Source organism: Phascolarctos cinereus, unplaced genomic scaffold (assembly GCF_003287225.1).
Source record: "Phascolarctos cinereus isolate Bilbo 61053 unplaced genomic scaffold, phaCin_HiC Scaffold_2;HRSCAF=192, whole genome shotgun sequence".
Classification (NCBI taxonomy): domain Eukaryota; kingdom Metazoa; phylum Chordata; class Mammalia; order Diprotodontia; family Phascolarctidae; genus Phascolarctos; species Phascolarctos cinereus.
In genome coordinates, this window is record NW_027555625.1 from 172,297,582 (window position 1) to 172,308,400 (window position 10,819).

Below are 10,819 nucleotides of genomic sequence, written 5' to 3' on the forward strand. Positions count from 1 at the left end.
AGGACGGCAGGGAAGCTCCACACTAAGGAGAGTTCCAGAGGTGGGGGAGGGGGAGGTCTTCTCTGGAGTTGTGTTAAGGATGTGACTCAGGCAGTCTCCTGCCAAGGCAGGGAAACTTCTGATGTAGTTCTTTCTGCAGTGGTAGTCAGTTGAAGGACCATAACAGAAAAGGATTTTCTCTGGCAAAAGGACTCTTGATGTCATATGCTGAGACCTGTCAAAACGACAGGAGGAGCCACTTGCAGAGGAGCTTCCAATCTAACCCAATCCAATCGCCAGCATTTATTAATCACCTAGTCAGCAGATAGATGGCATGGTGCATAGAGTGCCCAGCCTGGAGTTAAGGAAGGCCCGAGTTCAAATCTGGCCTCAGCCACTTGCTTACTGTGTAAACCTGGGCAAGTCACTTAACTCTGCTTGCCTCAGTTTCCTCATGTGTACAGTGAGTTGGAGAAGGAAATGGCAAACCACTTTAGTATCTTTGCCAAGAAAATCCCAAATGGGGTCATGAAGAATCGGACATGACTGAAATGACTAAATAATGACTGTTAAGCAGATGATGCAGTATTGGGCAATAGGGATACAAAGATATACCAAAAAAACAATCTTTGCCTTAATGAGGCTTACAATCTTGGGGGGGGGGCACATGACAAATAAGAGAAATGGTAAGGAACGGCATTCCAGGCATGGGATTCTAGGCTCTGGAATATGGAATGCTAAACTAGGTATTGTGAGGCATCCCTGTCTACCTGACTACTAGGTAAGCTGAGGGTGGTCGATCTCTGGAGCTTTGGAATTCTGAGCTGCAGCAAAGCTAAAGCAGATTGCATGTTTGTATTGATTCAGGCACCAAGATGGTGAGCCCCTAGGTGCAAGGGGGCACTGGGCTGCCTAAACAGGGGGTGAACCAGCTTAGATCTAAAAGAAAATCGATCAAAGCTTCCAGGCTGAGCAGCAGCAAGACTGGTTCTGTGAGTGGCTGGCTGCTGCACTTCCAGCCTGGGTGATAGGGAAAACCAGTCTTATAAATTTAAAAAAAAAAAAAGATGGAATTGTTGAGTTAAAGGAATACCCAGTAGGCCACTTTGACTGGAGCATTCAGTGCAAGAAATGGATTATGAAATAAGCCTGGAAAAGTAGGCTGGGGCCAGATTGTGAAGGGCTTTAAATACCTAACTGAGAGGTTTTATCCTTGAGGCAGTTGAGGGCTCTTGAGTAAAGGAGTGACAAGGTCAGACGTGCTTTAGCAAGATTATTTAATAATAATGATGACTGACTAGCACTCTAATGTTTGGCAAGCACTTGACATACATTATTTCATTTAAACTTCATAACAATACTGTGAGATAAGGGGTTCAGATATGATAATCTCCATTTTACATTTGGAGAAAATAAGATTGAGAAGGATTAAATGACTTCCCACGTTTATATAGCTAGTACATATCAGAGTCAGGATTTGAACCCAGGTCTTCTTAACTAGACTATGTAGCCTTTCGATTTGAGGAGGTGACCCCTATTGGAAACTCTACTTACTGACTACCTTTAAATTATTGAAGTTCTGTACAGGCATCTGGGATGCATTGCCCTTCAACATGCACCTTCAAAGAGCTTTTTTGGTGATTTTGATTTTGTTTTCTTAGATCCATCAATAACATTTTCCTTCTTGGAGTTTTGGAGATTTTGTGCTTTTAGGGGAATATAGTGACTTTATATTGGGCATGGTCATATAGTGAATCTTCCAGATTTTCTGGTGGTGGGAATAAGACTGAGAGGTAAGAAATTCCCCAACCTATACCAGAGTCTTTCATGTCAAGTGAAAGCCTCCGATACCAAGGTTACATATTCATTAAAACAGGTCCTCTAAGGATTGCTCCTTAGCCAACACTTGTTAAACTAGTTTGAGTATTGTGTGCATTTGAAAAAAACAAAAATCTTTTCTAAAAAATTCTATATAATTAATATATTTCACTAGCTTAAACTGGATCCTCCCCAATTAATCTGATATAATGAGGTTTTGTTGTCCTTAATTAAAGATACAGTTTTAAAAAATGGATTCTCATAATGTCTGTGTCATTAACCATTTAAGCAATAGTGGGCAAAAAATCAATATTTTAATTAACTTAGGATGGAGTTAAAGTCAAGAGCTGCAATATTTGGATAGAAATGAGCCCCAATGAAATTCAAAAGACTCCTATGGAGTCGAAACAGTTATGGAATTCATAATTACTGAAATTTGTGTAAAACTAAAAAATTTTCATTTTCTTCCATTTTCCTCACTGTTCAAAAGTCAAAGATTTAAAGCCATTAGGTTACTTATTCACCCACTTAAAAAATGTGTTTACTAATTTGTGAATGAGAACTATTCTCACTCCACTGGAGTCAGAAGAATTAGGTTCTCCTTAGCCTCTTTGGGCCTCTGTTTACTCATTTATAATGTGAGAGAATGAGATGAATCTTTCTCTAAGGTCCATTTCACTTCCGAAAAATAAAAACATCTTTTCCCTTTTGATTATATGTTTCATTTTTACGTGAAGAAAAATACGACATGCTCCTTTAATTTAAAACCAGCAGCCTTTACTTAGTCGGCCAGTAGATGGTGCTATAACACATGGTTTGGCCCATTCTGTTTTGTTTTGTTATGTTAATCATTTTATTATATAATTTGCTAATTCTACCTCTTGTGTATACACTTTCAGACAAGGTTGCTTAATTAGTAACAGAGCGATAGAGAAGCTCACATTCCAGCATCTTTAGAAAATAGGAACCCTGGGCTGAATACCAGTTCTCTACTCTTCTTCATCTGCATTTGCCAAGAGGAAAAAAAAAGTTTTTGATTAAGAAGAAAAGGAAGAAAAAATAAATAAACAGGGATCGGTAAAGTTCCAAGGTGGCTTCACCTTATTTTATTTTTAGCTAATGTTTCATTGCAAAAGAGAAAAAAAAATAGACACAAATACCTGCTAGGAAAAGGGGTGGGGGAAGTGTGTGGGGGTGGGGTGGGGTGGGGGGCTGCAGCCCCTCAGGTCAAAGTCAAGTCACAGAGTTATTGTGTTTATGAGTCTCAAAGCCAGGTGGCATTGCTAGCCTGCACAAGGCTTTGATAGACATTAACTGTGGTGAGGGTACTTTTAATATGATGGGAATAGGGGGAAGGGAGGACCAGTATGGTCAAACAGTCCCTTGAATTTCAGAAGTCTTAAAAGCTAGATGTTTTCTTGTGGCCACAAATAATATTTTGACTTTACATGAGGGCATATGGGTGGGCATTAGCAGTACTTATTGAACTAACGGCTATTTTCTTATTCAATGACAGGCATTCTCATTTCATAAAATGTTAGTGTGGTCTCCTTCAAAGTATCCAACAAGGGCCCTGTGTTTGCCTATAAGTAATCCAGTCTCTCCCTCGTAGTGGGACTTCACATTGGCAGCTGCTAGTGCCTACCCCTCTGATATTACCTCCCATCTACTCCTCTCAGTTACTTATGTATTACCTCCCCTATTAGAATGTGAGTTCTTTGAAGGCAGGGGCCATTTTTGCCTTTCTTTCTATCTTCTGGACTTAGCTCAATGTCTGATACATGGTAAATGCTTAATAAATAGTTGTTGACTGACGGTGATGAATAGCTCTCAAATGCTGTCACTTCTATCCCAAGAGTCAGGTTACACTGCTCTGAGGGGACCCACTGGGTGGTGGTGAAGGCATCATCCAGGAGTCTGTAACATTGTTTCTCAGCATCTCTGGGGTAAGAGCTCTCTGATTTGACTTCCAATAACACCTGGGTATGGGGGACATAGGTTAGGAAAAGAGCAGAAATTGCAAGTCATAGTGATCTTTCTCTGACCAGAATGTGTTTATATTTCCTGACAATGCTTGGCTATTTTACACAGTGCCAGGCCCTTGGGTACAGTCACCAGGAAAGGGACTTAGTAGGGGAGAATTCTTGAGTTTGGATACGCTCCAGGGTGTCATTAGGGAGCATGAGATGGGGTTGGAAGCTGGGCACTTGCTATCACTTCTCTTTGAAAACTGCTGCGGGGGCAAATGCTCTCTGGTTTTGGCTTGCCTGTGTCTTCCTGATATTTGCCTCAGTGGTCCTTATGAATGAAAAAAGCAAGAGCACAAGATGGAAGACATTGTAAAGGCCTCCTGGGCTTCTTCTGTTGCTCTTGAATCAATGACTTAATTAATTAATCAATCAATAGATATTTATTGTGACCACTAAGTGCATTGTAATGGATAGAGAGCTGTCCTCAAAGCTAGGAAGACCTGGGTCTTCCCTATCCTTGTCAGGCCTGTCCCTGACATATACTGGCTATGCAGCAATGGGAAAGTCCTTAACCTCTCAGACATCTAGGCAACTGTTAAGTTTTAGAGAAGATACCAAATTCTTTTGGCAGAGGGGTTTTCTCACCTGGAGTTCTCTTTACCAATGAAATCAGAGGTCCAATCCCTATCCCTTTCTCATGTTCCAGGTACTGTAAATGAGATATTACCTTTCCTCAAGGAGCATGCTCTACTGACCAGAGTCACGAAGTCTTAACATTCTCTTCAGCCATGCCTAAAATTTACTTCAGGAATAGCCACGGGGTTAACCAATGTTGTTAACCTTACATATTACCTTCTCCATTAAAATGTAAGCTCCTGGAGGGTTGTTTATTTCCTTTTGTTGTATCCCAGCACTTAGTACAGTGCCTGGCATATTTAAACACATAGTAGATGCTGGTTGAGTGACTGGGTGGTAGGCCACCCTTATGTCAGGGGTCCCATGAGGGCACTGCTATTTGGGGATCCCTTGAGGCAGTTGGAGTTTGGGAGGAAGGAGAAAGGAATGGCTCACTTGTTACTGCAGGTAGGCAGAAGCAGCCTGCTTATCTTACCTTCTGCTTATCCTCACCCTATGGCTTGGGTTAATAATAGCTAAGAGCTAACATTTAAAGTTTGCAAAGCCCTTTACATGCATTATCTCATTTGAACCTCATAATAATCCAACCTCCCTTTTACAGATGAGGAAGCTGAGTCTGAGAGAGAATAAATGACTTGCCCAGAATGACACAGCTAGACCAGGACATGACTTGAACTCATATCTTTGTGATTTTAAATCCAATGCTCCATCCACTATACCACCTAACTCACCTAAGTTAGAAAGCCTAGGCAGTCTTTCTTAGACAAGTCCAAAATGATGTGTATTAGGATTGTGAGAATAATAACAGTTGCTAGAAATGTTTTCCTTTTAGGCAAGCTTGTTGGGAGGAAGAGCCCACACCTGTGAAAAGAAAGAGGAAACATTTATTAAATGTATGTGCCAGGCATTGTGTTCCGTGCTTTACAAATATCTTATGTGATCTTCACAACGACCCTGAGAGGTAGGTGCTATGATAAACTTCATTTTACACTTGAAGAATCTGAGGCAGACAGCATCACATAGAAGCTGGATTTGAATTCAGGTCTTCCTGTCTTTAGGCTCAGTGCTCTATCCACTGGGCTACCTAACTGTCTCTAATATGCTCTGACTTTGCCACAAACAACCCTACGTCAGCTTGTAATGTACAATGGCAAAACTCTTCTAGAGTTCAGATGAATTACAAGCTTCCTATTGCAAATACAGCATTGGCCTGGGCCAATCCTTGGCAAGATTTCAAAGCTGGAAAATCTTTATTTTCAACCCTCTCCCACCTCACTTTTAAGCAATTTTCTTCTTCCTCTTTCGGATGCCCCTCCTGGGTGTCTAGTGCCCTTACACTCTGTCTAGCTAGCTTCCCTTATTCCCAATAAAAACTTGCTCTCAACTGTCAAGGTAGAAAGGCAGTGTTGACTAATTCATACAGAAGTGTAAATGATTGAAAGGGCTTAATTTGAAACCCCCTTGGGGAATTTACATTTTAATATGGAACAATCTCTTAAGCCCAAAGTACAAATATTTAATGATAAAATGTCAGATTTTGGTATTACCCCAGGGAAGGAAATAGTCTTTTTGATAAGCCAGGTTTATATAGCAAGGCTGGCTCTGGAATTTGGTTCAAATGGTGACAGTGTATTCAACTGTTCCTGCATCTTCATCTTAATTCTAGGTGTAGTGGCACTCAGAGTTCTGCCAATGATCCGTTCTGTGACCTTGGGCTTCATTTACAAATGAAGGCATTGTCTCCTGTCCCTTTCACATAACAGTAATGTTGAAAGGATTAAAATAAATGCTATTGGAAGCTTTGTAAGCAATAAAGCTGGCTATCTTTAAGGTCTTATAGGAACCTGATAAGAGTTTATTTTTTCTTCCCTATAAAGGAAGTTAGTGTGGGGAAAGATTAAAAAAAAAAAGAAGCGCCTATACTTTGACCCACTCAAACACATCTAGAGGAAAGTGGCCAGAATAGTGGGAGGATTGGAGACAGTAATATTTGAGGCTTGGTTGAAGGATCGAAGGAATCAGCTTGGTCAACCTGGAGAAGGCAAGCACAGAGGAATCATGGGATGAGCATTGGCTCTAACACTAACGTTTACTATCTGTGTGATGTTGGATAAATCATTTATCCTACCACCTTCTTCTGTAAATGAATGAGTTGGACTTACATGACCTTCAGTTTCTTCTATATCCAGACCTATTAGCCTATGAAAAGAAAATATTCAGGAGAATTTTCAAGACTTAAAATTCTGCTTAGCTCCAGAGGGCAGAACTAAACACAATGGGAATCAGTTGCCAGATTGGCAATTTGGGCTTTTGATATGAAGAAAAACTTCCTAACAAGTAGAATTGCCCCAAAGTGGACCTAGCTGTCTCTGGCAGTGGTAGGTTCTGCACAACTGAGGCTGGGCTGACCATTTGCCAGATACAGGTTGGACAAGTTGACCTCTGGGGTTCTTTCCAACTTGAAAATCTGGATTTCTGTGATTTTTAAGAAGGATGGGAGTTGGTGTTAAAAGTCTACTAAAGTTAGAGAAAGATGGTTAAGTCTCAGAATTGGTGGTTTCCCTAGGAGGGGGAAAAGGTCATTTTCTGATAAGAGAAATCTCTGTTTCCCTTACCAGCAGTATCTTTTGGTAAAAGGGAAAGGACCCAAGGTGGCCAAAAGATAGATACACAGCAAAGGGGATAAACAAAATTGAGCAGCTGGTTTTGTTATTTTGAAAAGCTGTAAAGTTGAAAAATGACTTTCAAAGCTAGAGATGTACACAGATTACCCTCCTTCCAAGGTTATGGGCGCTTAGGGGTTTCTGTGTCAATTTAACATTTTTTGAAGTTTAATATCTCAGCAGTGAAAGGAAACAGAAACAGCACATTCTGAACCAAAGGCTTCTCTCAGGATCCCTTTGGTACCTAGGCACAATAGGGTGAGTTAAGGACAGAGTTAAGGCATTAACTCTCTGTTTCCTGTCTTTTGTTAGTTTTAGTCTGACACTTAACATTATTTCAATGTGGGCTTTTGTGTGGGAATGTCTTTGATTTTTTTTACCCCTAAAGAATGCCAGCTAGTGATAAAGGATTAAAAAAAAAAAGAGCCCTCATAATATGTAATATATATTTTAAGAAGTGATGTGGTGCTGGCATTTCTACAAAATCAAGGGCCTCAGACGGGTGACCTTGAAATGGCCTTCCCTGATAATGTAAAGGGGAGCTTGAACACCTGCCATTAGCCACAGGGATTTGGGAAGGTACTATATACTCCCACTTCACTATCATCAGTATGATTTCCATGTGAAACTCACACTGTTCAGGTAATGAGCCGTGTGACTGGATTCGGAGGGATGTTGACCTAGTCTCCAGGGGACCATCTCCTATTCCCTTGGTTGTTTGGAGGATGATGTTTTATCATGTAAATTTGTTTTAGCAGAGACAAGGATGTTCCTGCTTGAGGGTCAGGGATGTGAGTGAGGTGACTAGGTGTACATCTCATAGGGTTAAAAACTTAAATGGTGGGAAAAATGATTCCTCTCTGGATGGTTCCAGAGGAATTTTATGGAAACCCAGAGAAATCCCACACATACTACTAGACCCTATTACTTTGGCTATAGTATGTCATGACTAATGGTCCATTTAATTTGGGGCCTTTGGCTTAATCCAGCCTGCTGGGCTACTTTTGCAGAAGAAACAGTCCTATTTCCACTTGAAGGAAAATTGGGAAATGTGTCTGTTGGGATAATATGTGAGCTTAGTTAGGAAAAAGGAGAAGGAAAAAAATAATACTGGCATTTCTTACTAACATAGTGACTAAAACAGTTGAGCAACAAGGTTAATGTTGAATAGAATACGATATGTGTTATGATATAGAAACCTACAAAATGGAGACTTGCTGTTAGAAATACTCAAGTGTGTCTTATATGTATATTACATGTCTACGAATTCCTTTGAGACATCTGTTTGAAAGGGCTCTATTGTGTTCTGCTGTAGGTGTTTCGCTTCTATCACAGACAATGTATTATTATTATTCAAACAGAATTTTTCCACCCACAACATGCCTTATTACTATTGTACAAGACAGCTTGGTACAAAACCTCTTCTATATTCTCTGCATTTATTTTCTTTTGTAGACAATGTATATTACTATACCATGCTTTCAGCATGAGGTTGTGGTGCTAGTCTTTTTCTACAGAGAAGACTGTATTACTTATTTGCCAAAACAATGAAGAGGGGGGGAAAAGTCTGTGCATAGAAGTAGAATTAGGGAGTGGGGAATATTTGATTCTTATTTTGTGTTGTAGAGAAAATGGGCTATATTTGTAACAAACTTTTTAAACTCTACACTCCAGACTCTCATTTCCAGCTATCAACTAGACATTTCCACCTGGATTCCCATTAGTAGCTGAACATTTCAAAAGCTAAGAAGCACCCTCTTCTCCCTCCAAGCCTATTCCTGTTTTAGACTTTTTCTTTCTAAGCTTCCACATTCTCTCCTTCACCCATATTCATGACCTTCTGGTTATTTCTGATGCCTTTCTCTTGCTTGTCTAATGATATCATCAAGGGCTGTCAGTATAGTCTCCATGACATACTTCTCATCTGTCACCTTCTTACCATTTCTTCTACCACCACCCTCAAATGTTAGAACTTCATTAACTCCTGTCTACATTATTATAGTAGTCTCTTAACATGTCTCAGAAACTTTCATGGCTCCCCACAACCTATATACTATTGCCAGATTAATTTTCCTAATGCACAATTCTGATCGCTTTCTGTGCTTACTTAAAAAGCTTCAGTGGCTCTACATTTTCTACCCAAACAAAAATCTGAATTCCTTGGCCTGGCATTCAAAGTCATCTACAATCTCATGCTAGTCTACCTCTCCTGCTTTATCTCACACTACTTCCTGTCATATGTTTTGTGCTCCAGGCAGTCCAGACTACTTACGCTGCTCCCTGTCCCAACATGTCTCCTGTTTTCCTGCTTCCATGTTTTTTACACACACTGTTCCACATTCCTGGAAATCCCTCATCCCAATCTCTTCCTCTTGACAACTTACCCATCTTTCAAGGTCCAACTCAAATACCACCTCCTCCATGAAATTTCAAAAGTCTCTGCAGCTGTAAGTGATTTCTTCCTCATCTGATCCCATAGAGCTTTGTAGTCCTCAGAGAGGCTCTTACCATATTCTGATTTGCATTATACTTATTTGAGTATATGCTTTATTATCTCAATTAGATCATAAATTCCTTGAAGGCAGGAGGACCCTCTCTTATTAGTCATGGTATCCTCCACAGGAAACTAGCACAGTGCATCATTGCATAAAGTAAGCCTTCAAAAATGTTTTTGAATTAATATTGTTGAATGAATAAAGACTGAGAGTTGGGGAAAATATAAGAAAGATGACTCATATATGGTCTTGAAATGACTTTAACTAAAATGTTTTTTATTAGTACAGCACCTTACGATTTTCAAAGTTCCTTCAAATTCATTGTCAATCAACAAGTATTTAAGTGCCTACTAAGTACCAGGCACTGTGCTAAGAAGGCAAAGAACAGCCTTTGCTCTCAAGGAACTCACCCATAATGGGATTGGCAATATTCAAATAATTGTATACAAACAAGTTATAAAAAGGGTAAATTAGATACTGCTCTGCAGAAGGAAAGCACTAGCATTAAGAGGGATCAGAAAAGACTTCTTGTAGCAGGTGAGATTTTAGCTGGGGCTTGAAAGAAGCCATGTAAGACAGGAGGAGGAGATGAGGAATCCTCAAATGATGTGAGGTAAGTGATATTATTATTCTCATTTCTTAGATAAAGAAACTGAGGCTTAGAGAACTTGATTGACTTGCACGGAGTAACCCAAAAACTCCGCATCAAAGGCAGGATTTGATACCCAAATCTTCCTGACTTTTAAGTCTTGTACTTTAGTCACTAGAGTGAGGGTTCAAATCCCAGTCCTCTGACTCTATTAGTGTCGTTTTCACTATGCCCACTGACCTTCACCTGCCCCCCGTGAGTGGCTAAAGTGTCCTCACTATGATGTTCTCCCCAAAATACAAAATTCCTCTTCTTGTACTACATCAAAATCCCTATTTGTTCTCTCAGTTTTCTAGAACTTAGCAACATGTTAAGTGAAAGCAACATGATAATACCAGTTTATACTAAATTGTGAATAACCTCACAGGACAGCTAAGTGGTGCAGTAGATAGAACACTGGGTTTGCAATCAGGAAGACTCATCATTGTGAGTTCGATCTGGCCTCACTCACTCGTGGTGCGATCCTGGACAAGTCACTTAACTCTGTCTGCCTCAGTTTCTTTATTTGTAAAATGAGTTGGAGAAAGAAATGGCAAAGCATTCCTGTATCTTTGTAAGAAAGCTCCAAATAGGGCCACAAAGAGTCAGACAAAAGTGAAATGACACAAC